Raw genomic sequence first — 21,144 nt, forward strand, 5'->3', positions numbered from 1 at the left:
AACTCTCGCATTGGTCAAACAAATCTAGGACAATTCGAGCTACTCTTTTTAGAACCGGTACAGTACGTCCTGTTAGTCATATCTGGTACGGGTCCCACACAATTGAGAAATATTCTAGGACGGGTCGCACGAATGTCTTGCATGCGGTCTCCTTTGTAGACAGATTGCATGTCCATAGTTCTCTACCAGTAAATGGGAGCCAGCCACCAGCTTCACCCATGACCGAGACTATGAGATTGTCGTATTTCATATCCCTACAAATGGTTCACACAGGTATTTGCATTACTTGACCTACTGAGGCTGTGACTCATTGGTATCATAGCCATACGATGGTAAGTTTTCAATATTGTGAACTGTAGATTTTTACACTTCTGAATATTTCAAGCACCAATTCGAAATCTTATCGAGATCTGATTGAGTATTCCTGCAGTTTTTTTTTTCCAGACAGTACTTCACTATGGATAACTGTGTAAGCTGGAGAAGTCTGATGTTGCCATCAATATTTTGCTCTGGGTCATAGTATTTTTTTTTTTTTGGTCATCAGTCTACTGACTGGTTTGATGCGGCCCGCCACGAATTCCTTTTCTGTGCTAACCTCTTCATCTCAGAGTAGCACTTGCAACCTACGTCCTCAATTATTTGCTTGGCGTATTCCAATCTCTGTTTTCCTCTACAGTTTTTGCCCTCTACAGCTTCCTCTAGTACCATGGAAGTCATTCCCTCATGTTTTAGCAGATGTCCTATCATCCTGTCCGTTCTCCTTATCAGTGTTTTCCACATATTCCTTTCCTCTCCGATTCTGCGTAGAACCTCCTCATTCCTTACCTTATCAGTCGACCTAATTTTCAACATTCGTCTATAGCACCACATCTCAAATGCTTCGATTCTCTTCTGTTCCGGATTTCCCGCAGTCCATGTTTCACTACCATACAATTCTGTACTCCAGACGTATATCCTCAGAAATTTCTTCCTCAAATTAAGGCCGGTATTTGATATTAGTAGACTTCTCTTGGCCAGAAATGCCTTTTTTGCCATAGCGAGTCTGCTTTTGATGTCCTCCTTGCTCCGTCCGTCATTGGTTATTTTACTGCCTAGGTAGCAGAATTCCTTAACTTCATCGACTTCGTGACCATCAATCCTGATGTTAAGTTTCTCGCTGTTCTCATTTCTACTACTTCTCATTACCTTCGTCTTTCTCCGATTTACTCTCAAACCATACTGTGTACTCATTAGACTGTTCATTCTGTTCAGCAGATCATTTAATTCTTCTTCACTTTCATTCAGGATAGCAATGTCATCAGTGAATCGTATCATTGATATCCTTTCACCCTGTATTTTAATTCTACTCCTGAACCTTTCTTTTATTTTCATGATTGCTTCCTCGATGTACAGATTGAAGAGTAGGGGCGAAAGGCTACAGCCTTGTCTTACTCCCTTCTTAATACGAGCACTTCGTCCTTGATCGTCCACTCTTATTATTCCCTGTTGGTTGTTGTACATATTGTATATGACCCGTCTCTCCCTATAGCTTACCCCTACTTTTTCGGATTCTTGAACAGCTTGCACCATTTTATATTGTCGAACGCTTGTTCCAGGTCGACAAATCCTATGAACGTGTCTTGATTTTTCTTTAGCCTTGCTTCCATTATTAGCCGTAACGTCAGAACTGCCTCTCTCGTGCCTTTACTTTTCCTAAAGCCAAACTGATCGTCACCTAGCGCATTCACAATTTTCTTTTCCATTTTTCTGTATATTATTCTTGTAAGCAGCTTCGATGCATGAACTGTTAAGCTGATTGTGCGATAATTCTCGCACTTGTCAGCTTTTGCCTTCTTCGGAATTGTGTGGATGATGCTTTTCCGAAAGTCAGATGGGAATGTCGCCAGACTCATATATTCTACACACCAACGTGAATAGTCGTTTTGCTGCCACTTCCCCTAATGATAGTATACCACATGTAAATCAAGTGACTCGAAACATTTCTCCGGCACACCCGAAGCTACTTCTGCATCTGTCGAAGCGTGTCCTTCCAAGATAACGTACTGTAATGTGTCTACGAGAAAATCCGAAATCCATTCTCAAATTTCGCTATATGTCCCACACAATCGTAGTTTTGATAACAAGCGTAAATGTAGTACTCAGTCAAAAGCTTTACGGAAATCGAGAAATACTGAATCTACCCAACGACCTTGATCCACGGATTTCATTTGGCATTGAGGACATCATTGCGATACGTGTTCTAAATTTCTACAACAAAATGATGTCAAGGATATTGGACGCTAGTTTTGTAGATCAATGCTGCCTCCCAAGTTAGCGAATGTGACCAGTACTTTTTTACAAGTACTGGGCATGGATTTTCTTGCGAGACATCAACGGTGGATTATAGTTAAAACAAGGGCTACCTTAGTTGCAAATTCAAAATAGAATCTGATAGGGACTCTATAGCTCCCTGAAGTGTTGTTCAGTTTAAGGATATCAGCTGTTTCTGAGCACCACTGACAATAATACATACTTCATTCATACTTTGAGCGGTACAAGCTTTAACTAGAGGTAGTGCTCCTGTGTTTCCCTTTGTAAAGGAACATTTGAAAACGGAGTTCACGATTTCTCCTTTAGGTTCGATACAATAAATTCCGCCAGCCGTTGTAGCTGAGCGGTTCTAAGCGCTTCAGTTTGGATCCGAGCCACGGCTACTGTCGCAGGTTCGAATCCTGCCTCGGGCATGGATGTGTGTGATGTCCTTAGGCTAGTTAGGTTTATGTAGTTCTAAGTTCTAGGGGACTGATGACCTCAGATGTTAAGTCCCAGAGGCAAGTGCTCAGAGCCAATCAGTTGTAGCTTATCTCTCATGATTGGGCACTAACTTTGGTGCCACTAGCAGCCTGTACGTATGGCCAGAACTTGGGTCTAATGTGAGATCTTTGGGCAATATTCTGCTGGGTAGTCACCGAAGGCTTCACCCATTGCTGTCTTGACAGGTCGACACATTTCATTTAGCATTTCTCTATCTATAGCCCTATGCTTTGTTACCTGTCTACTACTGCAGTAGTCTCTGTTTCTTTAGTTTATTTACAGAGCTTGTACACCATGGAGGGTCCTTCCCGCTGTGAACAGTTCTAACGAGTAAATATCATTCAATGGATTGTTAAATATTATTTTAAACCAGAACCGCATTTTTTGTACATACGCCTGTCCTGAATTGAAGGTTACGAGTTTCTTACTGCGATATGACACTACTGTTCCTTTATATAGTTTACTGGACATATAACGTTTTCTACTCTTTTTTAACAGGGTAGCGCTTCAACTGTGAAGCACGCGAAAATTTGACAGGATTGGAAAAGACAGTCAACCAGTTGCAGCACTGCAGCTGGTTGGCTGCAGTTTTCCAGTAATATATATTTTTCTTCTTGTTTCAGTTGTTCTTAGTGGTGTCGTCATTGGCACATGTTTTAACACAGCTACTTTCTCTCTTCCCGCTTCGTTCGCAACTGGAAAGGAAGAATAAATGTTATCGGTATTCCTCTTTATAGCACGGAACGTCTCTAATTTTGCAATGGTGCTGGCGTACCGAAGGGAACCAAGAGACAGGTAAAAAGCGCAGATTCTCGTTTTTAAGAAGAGTTGTACGACAGATGCAGATAATTATAGGCATATAGCGCTGACGTCTGTTGTAGAATTATGGAACATGGTTTATGTTGATGTATTATAACGCTTTTGGAGAACGCATATCTCCTCTATAAAAATTAACACCGATTACGCAGACAGAGATTTCCGTAACTCGCTCGATCTGTTGTTCACGGGACAATGAAGTGAGTAGATAACGGCGGCTAGATACATGCCGTGATTCTTGAATTCAGGAACGTTTTTCATACAATTCCGCATTGCCGGTTAGTTATCAAAATACGAGCTTACCGAGAATTGAGCGGATTTGTGACTGTATTTAGAACTACCTTAGATATAGAGCTCAACACTTAGCTGTTAACGAAACAAAATTGACAAATATAGAATTCAGGAGTATAAATTTCAGGAGTACCCCAAGAAAGTATTGTAAGACCGTTACTGTCTACGATATTTTTAAACGAAGTGTGGTCTGTTCGAAATTGGGACAGGCAATGCCTATACCGAAACTGAATACAAGTATGATAAATGAACAAGGGGATAACATTGGAAACTCTGTAATGTTTTCACAGGTGAGTCAGTTGTCTATAAGAAAACAACGCCAGCAGATGGTAGCGAAAAACAGGAAGGCCTGCAGAGGATCAGTAACTGATGCAGGGACTCTCAGTTCCTGCAGAGTGTTCAAATGGTTCAAATGGCTCTGAGCGCTATGGGACTTAACTTCTAAGGTCATCAGTCCCCTAGAACTTAGAACTACTTAAACCTAACTAACCTAAGAACATCACACACATCCATGCCCGCGGCAGGACTCGAACCTGCGACCGTAGCGGTCACGCGGCTCCAGACTGTAGCGCCTAGAACCGCTCGGCCACACGGCCGGCTGCAGAGTGTTAACAAACGTAATCTAATGCACGTACAAAGGCGAATAATGTGTCTGTTGTACGGAACCTTTGTTGGCGGTGTATCACTGGTAAAAACCTCTATATATAATCATTTGTTTGTCTATACATGTATATCACCTCTACTGACTACTGACTTCCGCCCCTTTCGATATATATTTCACAGGGGGGCGGAAGTTGGAAGTCAGTAGAGATGATGAATATGTTTATTTGGGATATATATAAACACAGGGTGGTCCATTGACTGTGACCGCGCCAAATGTCTCACGAAATAAGCATCAAACGAAAAGACTACAAAGAACGAAACTAGTCTAGCTTGAAGGTGGAAACCAGATGGCGCTATGGTTGGACCGCTAGATGGTGCTGCCATAGGTCAAACGGATATCAACTGCGTTTTTTAAGTTGGAACCCCCATTTTTATTACATATTCGTGTAGTACGTAAAGAAATATGAACGTTTTAGTTGTACCACTTTTGTCGCTTTGTGATCGATGGCACTGTAATAGTCACAAACATATGGCTCACAATTTTAGACGAACACTTGGTAACTGGTAGGTTTTTTAAATTAAAATACAGAAAGTAGGTATGTCTGAACATTTTATTTCGGTTGTTCCAATGGGATACATGTACGTTTGTGAACGTATCATTTCTGAGAACGCATGCTGTTGATTGCGTGATTACCTGTATATACCACATTAATGCAATAAATGCTCAAAATGATGTCCGTGAACCTCAATGCATTTGGCAGTTCATGTAACGACATTCGTCTCGACAGCGAGTAGTTCGCCTTCCATAATGTTCGCACATGCATTGACAATGCGCTGACGCATGTTGTCTGGCGTTGTCGGTGGATCACGAAAGCAAATATCTTTCATCTTTCCCCACAGAAAGAAATCCGGGGACGTCAGATCCGGTGAACGTGCGAGCCACGGTATGGTGCTTCGACGACCAATCCACCTGTCATGAAATATGCTGTTCAATACCGCTTTAACCACACGCGAGCTATGTGCAGGGCATCCATCATGTTGGAAGTACATCATTCTGTCGTGCAGTGAATCATCTTGTAGTAACATCGGTAGAATATTACGTAGGCAATCAACATACAATGCACCATTTAGATTGTCATCGATAAAATGGGGGCCCATTATCCTTCCTCCCATAATGCTGCACTATACATTAACCCGCCAAGGTCGCTGATGTTCCACTTGTCGCAGTCATTGTGGGTTTTCCGTTGGCCAATAGTGCATATTATGCCGGTTTACGTTAGCGCTGTTGGTGAATGACGCTTCGCCGCTAAATAGAACGCATGCAAAAAATCTGTCATCGTCCCGTAATTTCTCTTGTGCCCAGTGGCAGAACTGTACACGACGTTCAAAGTCGTCGCCATGCAATAACTGGAGCCTAGAAATATGGTACGGGTGCAGTCGATGTTGATGTAGCATTCTCAACACCGACGTTTTTGAAATTCCCGGTTCTCGCGCAATTTGTCTGCTACTGATGTGCGGATTAGCCGCAACAGCAGCTAAAACACCTACTTGTGCATCATTATTTGTTGCATGTCGTGATTGACGTTTCACATGTGGCTGAAAACTTCTTATTTCCTGAAATAACGTAACTATCCGGCGAACGGTCCAGACACTTGGATGACGTCGTCCAGGATACCGATCAGCATACATAGTACACGTCCGTTGGGCATTTTGATCACAATAGCCATACATCAACACGATATCGACCTTTTCCGCAATTGGCAAACGGTCCATTTTAACACGGGTAATTTATCACGAAGCAAATACCGTCTGCACTTGCGAAATATTACGTGATACCATGTACTTACACGTTTGTGACTATTACGGCGCCATGGATCACAAAGCGACAAAGCGTTCCCACTACAACATTCATATTTCTTTACGTACTACACGAATATGTCATTCAAAATGGGGGCTCCCATTTAAAAAAAGAAACGTAGTTGATATCCGTTGGACCTATGGCAGCGCCATCTAGCGGGCCAAACAAACCGCCATCTGGTTTCCCCCTTCAAGCTAGGCAAATTTTCGTTCTTTGTAGTTTTGTCGTTTTATGCTTATTTCGTGAGATATGTGGCCCGGTCACTATCAATGGACCACCCTGTATATATATCCCAAAGGAACGGAAGTCAGAAATTTGTAGACGTGATGTACATCTACAGACAAACAAATGATTACAACTTCAGAAATAAGGCTGATTTATTCAAGAGAAAGAGCCTCACAAATTGAGCAATTCAGTATGGCGTAGGTCCACCTTCAGCAGTTATGGAAGCAGTTACTGACGGTTGTTGGATGTCCTCAGTGATACAGTGCGCAATTCCGTCCAATTGATGCGCTAGATCGTCAAAATTCGCAGCTGGTTGGAGGGTACTCTCCATAATGCCCCAAATGCCCTTAACTGGGGAAAGATCAGGTGACCTTTTTGGGGTATTGTAGGGTTTGTGAAGCACGAAGACAAGCAGTAGAAACTCTGTCTGTGTGGGGGCATGCATTATCTTGCTGAATTGTAACCCCAGAATGGTTTCCCATGAATGGCAACAAAATGGACCGTACAATATCATCGACGTACCACTGGGCTGTAAGGATGGGCGTATGACAACTAGAGTGGTCCAACTACGAAATAAAATTGCACCCCAGACCGCTACTCCTGGCTGTCGGAGTGTATGGCGGGTGACGGTCAGGTTGGTTTACCACTGTTGTCACATGCGCCTTCAATCACGTCTTCGTTGTCCGTCAGGGCGTATTTCAATACGGTACTCATTAGTGTAGAAAATTATATTCCAGTCAATGAGAGTCCATGCCGAATGTGCCCGACACCACTTGCTGGTGTACAGAGATCATTGGCAGTCGGTGCAAGGGGCGTCGTCAACTGAGCCATCTTTCTCTGCCCGTTAACTGTCCTTGTGTTCACTGAAGCAGCAGTTGCACGTAGGATCGATGCTTGTGATGGATCGGGGGCCCTTAGTGCCTCTTTGATCATTGCTCAGTTCTGACGTTCTGCAGTCTTCTTAGGTCGACCGCTTCCTTCTTGACGCTGTTTCCTGCTATGGTTCCCCCATCCTTGCCAACATCGTCAAATAATGGCATAGCTCATACACACAAATCGAGTGATTCGCCGATTACTTCAACCAGCTTCTTTGAGCACAAATACATATCTTGTCTTGATTTCTGATATCTACGTCACGGGCCTATCTGCAATGCGTAGTAACTATCTAGCTGAGTACACGGGATGAAATTAGCAAAGACTTTATGCCCTGGTATTGACATATCCTCTTTTCACTATCGTTGCCAGCTGAACGGTGAAATTATAGTGCAACGTCACGCATTCACCCATGAGCCACAAAAGTGTACAATTTTGCATTTTATTTATACACCTGTATAAATATCAGTCTGTGACCAATTTGCGTAACTTCTTTGTGGTGTGTCTTTTTTTCATCTTAAAGTGAAAGAACAAGCTGCAAGAAAGCAGATGTCAGGGCGTGGGTAGTTGGAAAAATCACAAGGAAATGTAATTCACTCACGAAATGAGTGACTTACAAAACTCTTCTTCCACCGATTCTTGCTCGTCGGTCTGGGACCTTTCCTGGTTAGATTAATAAAAGATATTCAACAAAGAGAGGCCTGCCGCGTTTCCTTTTGCTATAGTTTAGAACGTTAGACGGTGGTCAACAATCGCCAGCTTCAGAAGTTACAAGAGAAGCACTTACAGTAAGGTGGCTAGCGGGGTATAGATGAAGATGTAGACGTCTAGTCGAGATGTAGGTGGGAGCGAGTAACACGGTATTTGTACTTACTCATACCGGGCCATGGACCCCGAGAGTACAGCGGTCAGCGATGCTGTTTCTTGGAGGGCCTCTTAATGTAAGTTGTCGACCATGACTATGGCTTTCTAGCACAGAACATCAGTACGAAAGATGCAGCTTTCCTTATTCTCTTCCAATAAATCACCCTGTCCCGCTCCCAGTGTGAAGAACAATACTCGAAAACTGGCCGAACTAGCAGTCTTAAATGGTATTCGTCTCAGAGAATGAAGTCTTCATTTAACTGTAACAGCTCCGCCCCTACACCAGTTGTGCACGTGAAGCAGCAAGACGATGTAATTGTAAGTGATCAACTGTCATATAAAAGCCTTTCACACTATTTTCGTAACACATAACTGATGGATCTGCATCCGATACAGGCTCTGATATACACAGTCAACAACAAAGAAGAAAACCAGCAGAAGACATCCCTGCTTCCTCCCCCCCCCCCCCCTCCCCCCAAACGCCACACCAGCAGCTACAGTAAAAAACAAAGAGTTCTAGATTAATCTAGTTTATGACTGTTTATTTTTAAGTAACATTTCTCGATGTATGTGTGTATGTACAAACGCTTGAAGATGAACAAAACATGCTCGAAACGCGTTGCATTATGTTAGATTAAGCATAAAATAAAAGTGACTGGTAGCAGAAACTTGAAATAAATGACTGTAACATTATTAATCAAACCCTATGTCCTTCTTGTCCCATGCTGTATTTTTGTGATCTTTCCAGTCCTAGATACTTGTCGACAGTGACAGACTCAAGATGACTTCTAAAACTGGTTACTGAGGTATAAAGCCTCATCAAAAATAACTTTGCGTACACAGCATAAATTTCGAGACACATGTCTCCACTGTAAAATAACAATACATAGAACAGTAACAAAAAGTAGTTTGCAGTTTGCTTGCGTTAACAGAACAGCAGTATTTTATCAAATTGAAATGTTTTCAGCTCGACTGTTAGGTGTATTTGTTAACATTAGAGTTCCCAAGTAACAGTTCACTATGAAGTGAATGAACGCATTCTTGTTAGTAAGACGCGGTCTATAAATAGACGATGTCCTCGCTATGCTAGAAAACATTTCCATGAAGGATCTAGTAGCAGCCTTATTGAAACATAAATTCCTCGCATTCTCTGGGCAAGCCATCTGCCAAGAAATACCTATTGGGTTCTTGATAACGACAAGTCACTCGAATCCAGTACAACAGTTTATGTCGGGATTGGTTGAAATGAATATACATAAAAAGCTTCATCATGTAATGTGGGGAACTGGAACTGTCATGCTCCACGGAATCATCAATAACTCACAGGACTTTGTAGAACAAATTGGGTCGCTGCACCGAATAGCAGAAGAAAAATTTTTCAAGATGAGGAGGACAGATGGAAAAGTTGATTTCCGACGTGTCACGCACAGTGAACGACCACTGACATGAAAGGATCGCTCCGTCATTCAGAAAGGGGGGAAATTTGCTATCATCCCCAGAACTTTAACTATGAAGGCTATCAATGCCAACACCCAAGCGCCAACCGGACTACGCCTGATAAATACGTTTAGGAAATAGGCAGAACTAGGATACTGTACTGAGAAAAACCAACTTGTAACCTGAACAAAGGAAAGTTACAACCCACCTACAAGATTGCATTGGTAGAGCCTGATGACAAGAAAAACCAATATCTAACCTGAACAAAGGAAAGTTATAGCTCACTTTCAAGATTGCATTGGTAGAGCCTGCTGACAAGGGAAATGCGACCGCTGTAAAGAAGACCGAATGCTATAAGCAGAAGATTTATGACCCGTTAGATCCATCGACGTCATGAAAGTAAAGTGCAGATCTGACACAGCGGATCACACAGAATACGAATCGCTTAATCAAGGCTTCTTTTTCTCAGCAAACGAACAGAGGAACCTACGAATCAGAGAAGCCCTTCCACCTTGGCTATAAAAATACCCAAAAATTACCAAAATGTTCCGCCAAGACCGATAGTAAGAGCTTCCGGCTCATTGTTGTGTAAACTGACAAAACTCTTGACCTCTCTGCTTCAGCATAACCCATACATAGAAGACTCGGGACATTTCATTGGGAATCCGAAGAAACTAAAACTTGGACCAAACGACATCCTGATCACCTTTGAAGTTAATCTTTGTTCACCAAAGTGATATTCATTGATTCGCTGGATCATATTTGTTCCTGTGTAACATCACCAAGCACTTTCATGCATGTCTTATCATGATATTAGAACAGCTGGAAGACGTTACCTTTGATGGCCCATTCAGTCCAGTTTTGCTCAAATTGTTCCTGCAACCTTTAGATGTACAGGATCTGGACTCGGATATCTTGTAAACCTAAAGTTTGGTACAGGTACGTTGACGACGCCGTCATGTCATTTAGCATGGAGGTAGAAAAGAACCAATACCTACCATGTATAGATGTGCTGGATACGAGGAATGGTGAGGGCCGGGGACACAGGGTTTATCGAAAGCTGACACGGACGTACCGGTACCTGCACAAACACTCACACTTACCTGAGCCAGAAAGAGTGTACGAGATGGTTATGTGGTCTGCAGCATGCTGGACTCGAGATGCAGTACCTGGAGAGCGTTCTGAGGAGCAATGGGTACTCCACCAGTCGTATAAGAAGTGCCACGAAATCTAACACATGGTGAAGTGACAGATCTGAAGAAGACACGTCGGGTACGGTCTTTGTGACATACCATCCAAGGACAACCATCAGAGTTTACCGTACAAGCGGAAATGTGGCGTAAAGGCTATTTACAAACCAAACAAGACGATCAAAGAATATCTCCGATCGGCTACGGACAAAAGGAACCTATTTGCAAATTCGGGAACGTACCGTAAAAACTTTGAGGTTCGCCGATGACATTGTAATTCTGTCACAGACAGCAAAGGACTTGGAAGGGCAGTTGAACGGAATGGATAGTGTCTTGAAAGGAGGATATAAGATGAACATCAACAAAAGCAAAGTGGAATTAAGTCGGGTGATGCTGAGGAAATTAGATTAGGAGATGAGACACTTAAAGTAGTAAAGAAGTTTTGCTATTTTAGGGAGCAAAATAACTGATGATGGTCGAAGTAGAGAGGATATAAAATGTAGACTGGCATTGGCAAGGAAAGCATTTCTGAAGAAGAGAAATTTGTTAACATGGAGTACAGATTTAAGTGTCAGGAAGTCATTTCTGATAGTATTTGTATGGAGTGTAGCCATGTACGGAAGTGAAACATGGACGATAAATAGTTTGGACAAAAAGAGAATAGAAGCTTTCGAAATGTGGTGCTACAGAAGAATGCTGAAGATTAGATAGGTAGATCACATAACTAAAGAGGAAGTATTGAATAGGATTGGGGAGAAGAGAAGTTTGTGGCACAACTTGACCAGAAGAATGGATCGGTTGGTAGGACATGTTCTGAGGCATCAAGGGATCACCAATTTAGTATTGGAGGGCAGCGTAAAGGGTAAAAATCGTAGAAGGAGACCAAGAGATGACTACGCTAAGCAGATTCAGAAGGATGTGGGTTGCAGTGGGTTCTGGGAGATGAAGAAGCTTGTACAGGAGAGAGTAGCATGGAGAGCTGCATCAAACCAGTCTCAGGACTGAAGACCACAACAACAACAACAACCGCATATCACGTACATGTAGGTAAAAATCTATGTTGCAATGACTGGGCTAGCAGTCAGTACCAGGATCACCGAAGATAAACCGTTTTCCAGATTGAGACAGGTGGAGAAATCAGACGTGGCGGAGCATGCGCCATTGGAGACCAATAACATTATTAACATTCGCCGGCACGGAAATTCTTGCTACGGACAAAGAATTGCCACGTCGACTTGTTGAGGAAAAAATAGAGATCCACAAATGGGACAACAGTTTCAACAAGAAACAAAACCCCAAAGTGAACGAATCCTGGATTCCAGTGCTGCAGCGAACGACCGTGGCACGTAACAAGAAGAGAACCTCAGTGGTAATGAGCAGTGAAGAAACATCAGACACTGGCGCTGCAAGACATACAATTTGCGGCCACGAGCTTGATTCCAGTCGGCCATGACTCATTCTGGCTAAATATCGAAAAATTATCAAACAAATGTCGTCTGACCAGTAACACAAGCCAATAGACAGTCTCTCATTGTTAACAATGCCCCGTGAGCCCTTTGCTCCCCCGTTAGGCTAGGCGCAAATTGAGACGGGTATAGAGCGTGTGGCGCTACGCAGCGCAGCGCGCCTTTTTGTAACATCACATGTTCAAATGGGACCGCGCAGATTGCGACGCGACGCGACTGGGACGCGACACGCGCCTGCGCCAGGTCGCGCGGCGTTGTGGTTGAGGGACAGTTTCTCGCGCCGCGCGTCGCGCTTGCCTCGCTAGCACCGTGGGAAATTTGAGGCGAGGAGCGGAAAAGTAGCCCGGCCATATGCTCACATTGGAACGACGCACTACCAACAGTGGTAGTATTGGCCATACGATAAATTTTGCCTTACTGCGTACTAAATCTTATTGCCTTTGCGTAGTGTTTCGTTTTTCGCCATTTGAACGCTCCACCTTTCTTCGTTAGTACATTATACTTTTCTGTTATTTATATCTGTATAATTTTATTTTGTTTTTCTTCTGTCAAGAAAAATGCATACTTCAGTAACTGATGAGCCATTGGCCGCTGGAATTGTATCATATGCCTCCGCGATGTTTTCAGATCGCAAGAAGGGACAGTGGGTAGTGAATGAGGAAGCAAGGAATATTATAAAGTCATGTGATTAAGAATCAAGGCAGGAAAGTAAAACAAGGTTATCTTCTCGCTGCCTAGTATGCTGGCATAGCTGTACGATATGTTACAAAAATTTAAAAAAGGATAATCTCCACAGTTGTGATCCCTTTGTGCTCCTGATAAAAAGCGTCCAAAAACTAAAGTATAGAAGTCTCACTGTGATTACTCTGATATGGATGTAATAAAGTAATACGACACACTGTACTACATGCATGTGAACATTAAATTTCCACTGCAAACTAGAAACAGTCGAAAAACAGTCACAAATAACAATGTTTTAATTGGTTCGCCATGATGAGAAAAAGCATTTCAATTGTTGCATGCACATTATCAGCATTAATAAACTAATTATACAACGGGCTACACAAATGAAGAAAATGATCGGTATTGTCATGAAAGTAGGAATATCCTAAAAGAGTGTTATGATTAGATATATTTAATTTGTTTAAATGCACAGATGACAAAGGGAGATTTACTTTCATGACAATGTTTTTCGAACTCCGACTCACAAGGCATACATGGCTAGCTTGTGTATTCGTGTCGCATTCATTATCCTCCGCTGCTGACAATACACTGACCATTGTGTTGTGCGACAGATCAGTTGTTTATTTTTCTCAGTAACAACTATTTTATTCGCGATCACACAATGTCAGTTTGTCAAACCGTAGGTGAGTAACCAGTATCTGGCATGTGCCCATCATTCCGCCTGAAGGAATGCTTGTCAATTTTTCATACTGCTCAGATCAAGAGAAGGAATAAAATCCTTTGGTAAGTTTCCATTCCAGTCGCTCAGTGTTACAAATACGATGGGTTACGGGGATTCCACCAAAATTGGCAGTATTTTTGTGTGAGTTGTTAACCTTTTCTCATTCGAAGAAGTATCGCCGTTTGTGAGTAAAGGCCACATTTCTCTTGGTAACTGGTTTATTGTACTTCCTTTGTCACAGTGTAATTTGCCTAACTCATCTCACAGTAGTTACTGACACAGAACTCCGAAACGGAGTGCCTCCTTAAACAAATTCAGTCAGCGCAGAGCGTCGCCAGTCGCCGCGTGCGAAGTATGGAGTACGCGTCGCAATATGCGCTGGACTCGCGCGACTCGCGCGGCACGTACGTGTCACGCTGTAGTGTCGTGTCACGTCACACGTGCTATACGCGTCTCAATTTGCGTCTAGCCTATGTGTTGTCGGAGGCTGCAAACGGTCAAGATCATCGACGAAGTACTGACAGCTCTATAAATGTCTTCACTGATGTACACTGAGCGCAACTAGGTCACGAAACTCCCTCTTTGCAAAAAATGTGTCCCATAACGAAGGTAAGAAGAGAATTAGACGACGTGTGTCATATTCTTCACATATCTTACTAAATAAAACCACACACTTGAAAGATGTTTCAGTAGACGTGGACGATAACAGCGCGAAAGATACACCGAGAGATAATAAACCTATTCCGAAGTATCTCCTCTCTGATTTTTCCATGAACATTTTCCCGTTTCTGTTTATTTGTCAGAGGCAGTTAGATGTTTCTGGTATATTCTCCGGAAATAATTTCGTAGCAGTATGTATGAAATGCGACACTGAAATTGCTAACTTAACACACAGCAAAATCCCTTAAAAGCTATGCAGAAACACAAGGACGTACGTGTGGAACTTATAGCGAGGACCTCTTATACTTGTCAAGTATGATTAATCATTCGCTACAACTAGAAGTTAGATTGCGGAGGATGTGTTACGGTCTAGTCAAGTCAATATTTGCCTCTGTCATGAGTTCCAGCGTTAAGCTAAACTATCCTGCAGATATCTGTCATAAGCACGCCGTGGAGAGAACGTTAAGGGCCTCCATAAATTGCAACTGCTGACGTCTTTTACAACATTGGATATCGTCTTGACCGTAGAACAGTTGCATACTTTTTTTCTGTTAGCTTTCTCGAGAGCGCTACAACATCATTCACAGTAACCGAGAACCAAATCCCCTAATGAGAGCCTTGAACTATCGTAATTCTGCGACAGAATACGAGTACAAGAGAGTGAAGGCAGTATGAAAAAAAAAAGAAAGGAAAAGAACTAAAAAGGCATTGCCAAGCACTATGCTATGCTATGGACAGATGAAACTTATTTCCATGTAAATACGTCGAAAACAGGGCACAGACATTCGTCTCAGAGATTTTATCCTTGCTTTCATGTGGCATCTGATGCGGTGATAGTTATTCATAAACGTTTGTATTAACGAGCACTTCTTCCAGATCCCGTGACTAGTTTTAAGAAAAATGTATTATCAGAACTCAGTAGTTGCTGAAGAGTCATCCTTCGGAAAAAATGTGAACACAATTTTCTAAGAAGGATGGACACTGCAAGAAAACGTGCTACGTCGAGAGATGGATACACACACAGGAAATACAGCATCTCACTTCTAGACGCGTGGACAGAAAATCGCATACTACACTTCGTCGTCAGATAACAGTTGACTTTTCCACAACTTCACCATTTGCGACATAGCTGTGAATATGAACAGTGATCCAATACTGTCAAATGACTTTTTATTCCAGACTTTGGTCACAATATATTTTCCTTTGATGATGACCTGTTTCAGTTAGTAATGACCATCTTCAGATCCACAACATAAAAATATTACACCTAGGGGGCAGTTAATCTTTCCTAACAATGTAGCATGTCATATCACAACATACTCTCATACAAACTGGGAAATGTACAGATCAAATAAGGAAAGCGTACCTGTTCTACATCACGTCCTAACGAGATAAAGCCGTAATGGCATCGTCAAAACATTTACACAATCTGCAGCGCATCGTCACGTAGAACTAAATAAGGGGTAAAATAGGCCGATATAAATGCAGTATAATTGTGGCCTTGTGGGACGGACAGTTATCTTGCTGGAAGATGCGACCATCGTTGAGGATGTAGGTATTCCCCCGTAAACTTCATGTACAGGAGAGGAAATCAGATGAAGCATATATATTTGTAAGAAAATTAGCATTTTCGGTTGAAATAGTTGTGCTTAGTGTGTATGCAGTAGAATGAGAACCAGTACACTGACGAATGCAGTCAAATGGTGTCTCGTTTGATGTCCTTAGTACAGCACATAAGAAGAAATCAATGATTCCAGTGGTAGGGGGTGGAACTCGATATAAAGAGAGTCGGCTAGGTTCGGTGACACAATCGATTAAATTTTTTTGAAAAGCATATGCCATAAACCACAGAGTGTTTCAAAATTGTTCAAATATCTCTAAGCACTATGGGACTTGACATCTGAGGTCATCAGTCCCCTAGACTTAGAACTACTCGAACCTCAGTAACCTAAGGACATCACACACATCCATCCGCGAGGCAGCATTCGAACCTGCGACAGTAGCAGCAGCACGGTTCCGGACTGAAGCGCCTAGAACCGCTCGGCCACAGCGGCCGGATAAGCTTCAGAGTTGGGTACAGTTATCCCCAGTGATGAGAAGAAGTTTAATTTAGATGACCTGGATGAACTTCAATATCATTGGCATAATCTGAGAACGTATGTGGCCCTAAGGGACGAAAGTCTAATGTTTCAGCAAGATAATCCATCTGTGCATGTTTCTGCCAAAACTGAAGGTGGTTTGAAGATAAAGATATCGAAGTCGTGCTCTGGCTTGCAGGTAGCCTTGAGGTGAACTCTGTGGGAAACGTTTCCAGAATACTTGCGAAACGTGTTTATCGCAATGGAAGAGAATTTGAGACCGTATGTGAGCTGAAAACGGCGATACGAGAAGAGTGGGGGATAATTTCAGTGAAAGATCGACAAAATCTAACAGAAGCAATGACGAAGAGAATTTTTGAGGTATCTAGGGAGAACTTAGGTGGAAAAAGTACTAACAATGCAATAAACCAACAGGTCAGTGAAGGCCTTTATACCAATTTCCATCCAGAAAATGCTAAAGCCTTATTTTGTTTCTCGTGCAGTCACAATAACTACGTATTCCGTAATGATTGCTTATGTCTTATATTTACCTACTACTTTCAAAATAAATTAGATATATGTAGGCTCAGATATTTTACTATCATTGTAGTATGAACGCTGTTTTTATAATGATTTCCACCACTGTAGTCCAGATCCGACAAGGTTCCTTCGATTAGTCCCACAGATTCCACGGACTTCAGGTGAATGGCCCCCATAGAATATCACTGCACACACCGGCCTATGTCTATGTCGTGATGCATGTTTCGGGTATCCGTTCGCCTGGAAGACGATGTAGCGGGACACGACTATCGACGTGGAGTGATAAGAAAAATGATTCATACGACCAAACAAAATGTTTCCATTCTTCCACTGTCCTATGCCCACTTTAAGCGTAACTGGCCATGTCGTTGGATTATCTCTGGAACACGTAGGGGTCGACTGCTGAAGAGACCATGTACGACAACGTGCCCTTAACCTTGTCGTCAGATATACCACAGATCGCTGCCTGTCCTGTCTTCCTCGTTCTGTGATTGGTCGTGAATGTCTAACGCCTTGTAGCCTACTCGTGGTTTCACCGTTGTCAAAGCCCTTTGGATGAGTGTTGACGGCAGCAGCACGCAAACAACCACTACCTTTACTGTTTCTGAGATGCATGGTCCCAGCCGTTGGGCCACAAAAACGTATCCTTTAACAAAGTCACTTGTGTCAGTAGATTTCCTCATCTGCGTCCCGTGTCGTGGCTAGAATGTCCCCTTACTCATCTCTGCTTCTTTTATATGCTTTCCTTAACGCGTCGCGTAACCGCAGTGCCATCAATTAGCTCTCAGAGTCGTGGTAGGAAATAGTCATAAGGTATTTGTTCAACAACTTGTACGTACTAAAAGCAGTGTTACTTCTAAGGCAACCATAACTACGTTGGTCAGCATATGCTGAAATTCGTCCCCTTTTTTTCATTAACACATTTCAGCATGTCGCTTTCACGTTCCTGAGGGACACGAAGGCATGCCTTTAATAAACAGCTCCTCCACTGCCTCTGAATACATGGATTAATAATGAAAAACATTACAACGAAAGATCACAGTTCAAGGTTGAAAAACAGACTTCCAAACCAGTTCGTTAGCAATGTGTCTCGTCTCGAGTACTTTGAGCCATGCATTGTTTAGTAAAGCACGTCTCTGATTTCCGACGCAACCAAACACAAGATGCGTTTACGTGATTTGTGTTGTTGCCCACTGGTCAAAAATAGTAAGGGCCACTCAAGGCGTAGGTGACAACATGAAGAACAACAGGAGTGTTATTTATGAAATCAAATGTTGCAGGCGGTCGTTTCACGTAACTGCAATGTAATTATGACTTCGTATACCAAAATTTGTCTATGATAGGACAACTCATCTGTAAACCAACGTCCATGTGTTTTGAAAAATGCATGCAAGCTGTCTGACGATAAATGTAATAATTTCAGTAAAGTAAAAGGAAATAAAATTTTGTCTGGTTACTCCTGTATACCAACATTTTGTGCCACATAACAGCTATGTCCCTTAATAGCAACATTTTTAGACAAAAAAATATTTTTTCAAGATGAAATTCAGTCATTATTTGCAAATAAATTTTATTATGCTTTACCGCTTTCCTCAAAATCTACATCATATTCCGATAGCCACTTAATGGTGTGTGGCGCCGGGTACTTCCGGTACCACTATCTGATCCCACCAACCCTGTTCCATTCGCGAATAGTGCGTAGGAAGAATGATTGTCGGTAATCGTCTGTATTGGCTCAAATTTCTCGAATATTGTCCTCGTGGTCAATGAGAAAGACGTATGTGTGTGTGTGGGGGGTGGGGGGGGGGGGGGGTGGGGGGGGGGGGGAAACAATATGTTGTCTGACTGTTCCGAAATTTCAATAGTATTGGTCGTCTTCAAAAGCCTAAAAAATTAGGGGTATTATATATCTTTAGACCTTGGCTGTACATCAATGTGAAGCATAAAAAGCAAAATTACAGAAATTTATTTAGTAATGGTGTAGAGATGTCTACATATTCTCCATAGAAGCACAATACCATAGCATGTGCAGAAATGTACATGTTGTACGTGGCTACAATAAACCGGTAACCAGCAAAGCATAAAAGAATTTGTTTGCAACTGATGACTGAATTTTATCTTGAAAGTAATACTATAGGTATTGAAAATTACAGCCATGAATAAATCAGTAAATTAAAATATATAAATTTCGCAAAAGCAATAACTGAAATAAATCTTCTGGAAATAATAGCAAATAGAACTGGTCACAGAATTTCTGCTGAAAAAACCAAGTTATCAAAACATATCAAGACTGCACCAAAATGTACAGAAATTTAAGTAGGTAAAATACAACTAGTAATTAAATTTAGATACCTCAGTGACACAGCACAGCAGAGGAAAATAGAAAAATTTGCAATGACTCCAAGAACTAGTACCAAGACAGGAATATATGGTCTCTAAAAAATAGCTGAAGTAGAAAATACCGCTTTACAAATACAAAGTAAAGAACTACAGCACTTGGTAAGACCAGGTAGCATTCATATGAATGCTTACCGATAAGCTATAATCGGAACCGATTTGATTTTTAAAAAACGAATTGTTAAAAAACAATGGGTAGAATACAAATTACGGATTGTTGAAACCGAGAATTAATGTGATCTACCAAAACAGTATAAGTAATGGTGTAGCGAAGGTAGAAGAACATATCTCACGAGTGAATGGGAACAGGTTAAATTAACAAATATCTCTGGGTTTATGGAGCAAAGCTTTCAACAATACCGTGGATTTCATAAATAAACGAAGAACTACAGTGAAACGGATATTAGCCCCAGAAGCTTTATTCGGAATAAAATACAGAATTTAGAGGGCTTTCAAGACAGGAAAATAGTAAATCAGGAACGACATGAACAAAAGAAAGTAAAAAGCAGGAAAGAAAAAAACAACATGGGGAGAATATGTAGGCGTACTGGAAAACAGGTGACAACAAATAAAGACGCGAAATCTGAGTTTTCATGTGATCAGAATTGGTCAGTACGAAGGTATAATGCGGAACTGAGATTAGGCTAAGTTCTAGTTAACAAATTTTATTATGAAAGTTATTGTTACGACCAGTGGGGCGTAACTTCCGATGAATCGACGACTCCCAGTACGCACACACACACACACACACACACACACACATGGCATCAACGAAAGCGAGTAGCACTCACAGTGGCTGCGTGGCAGGTAGCAGACCAACAGGGGCTGTACTCACCGGCGCAGGACTCCGCCGCTGTGGTGTCCACCGCCGCTGCCGCGCTCGGCGCTGCGCCCGTACGAAGGAGAGCCGACCCGAATGCGAGCGAGTCGCCGCGACGCCTGGCGTCCCCAGCCGCTGCCGCAACCGCCGCCGCCGCCACCGCAGCCGCTGTGTTCCGAAGCCTCTCAGCGCGCAAGCGCGCGGCAGGCCGGCCGGACGGGGGCTCGCCTTCCAGCTCTGCGTCTCTGGACACCGCACACACTTAGCACTGTGAGCAGCAACTGCGCCAACTGTCCTGGGACCAAATGCTCTGTAGCTCCTAGGCATACCATAAAGATTATTTCAAACTGTTGAAGTCTGATGGCTTTCGTAGCTGTTGTCATTGAAGGTAAAATCTTCCACGTTGTGGGGCTGCATCACGATAGTTTTTACTTTATCTCTATACGACAAACGGTTCGACCTCGCTGCTGTTATCTGAGACGTCAGGAAGCGTAGGAATGGAGAAAATGGAGGGTGACTGTGTTTTTACTGGACACATTTCACTTCAACAGAAATCAAACATACACATCATCGAAAGAGCGAATTCACGCTGCTTCATCACAATTGGATTTCGAGTTACGTTTACCATATTTGGCTGTGAGACAACAAATCTTCAATCTTATAACCGATATAAAAAAGTATTTCTGTAATCTCTCATGCACATTGTATTAAAACAACAATTGTAAACTCAGGTGTGCACTTATTATCAAAAAACAGTGATACGGGAAAGACGATAACCAAGTGATAGTGGCCAAAATTAAAACTCGAAATAGTGAGACAAATGCTTCA

The 21,144-nt window shown here is 42.3% G+C and overlaps 1 protein-coding gene across 1 annotated transcript in view; it reads right to left on the reverse strand.

Annotated features, from left to right (window-relative positions):
- Positions 1-20,407, reverse strand: part of LOC126311686 (parathyroid hormone/parathyroid hormone-related peptide receptor-like) — a gene marked incomplete at its 3' end in the record, with an annotated part of 548,841 nt that extends 528,434 nt beyond the window's left edge. The window contains exon 1 of the mRNA XM_049992236.1: positions 20,332-20,407. The remainder of the gene's footprint in view (positions 1-20,331) is intronic.
- Between the last annotated feature and the right edge of the window lie 737 nt (positions 20,408-21,144).

The sequence above is a fragment of the Schistocerca gregaria genome, chromosome 1 (assembly GCF_023897955.1).
Source record: "Schistocerca gregaria isolate iqSchGreg1 chromosome 1, iqSchGreg1.2, whole genome shotgun sequence".
Taxonomy (NCBI): Eukaryota; Metazoa; Arthropoda; class Insecta; order Orthoptera; family Acrididae; genus Schistocerca; species Schistocerca gregaria.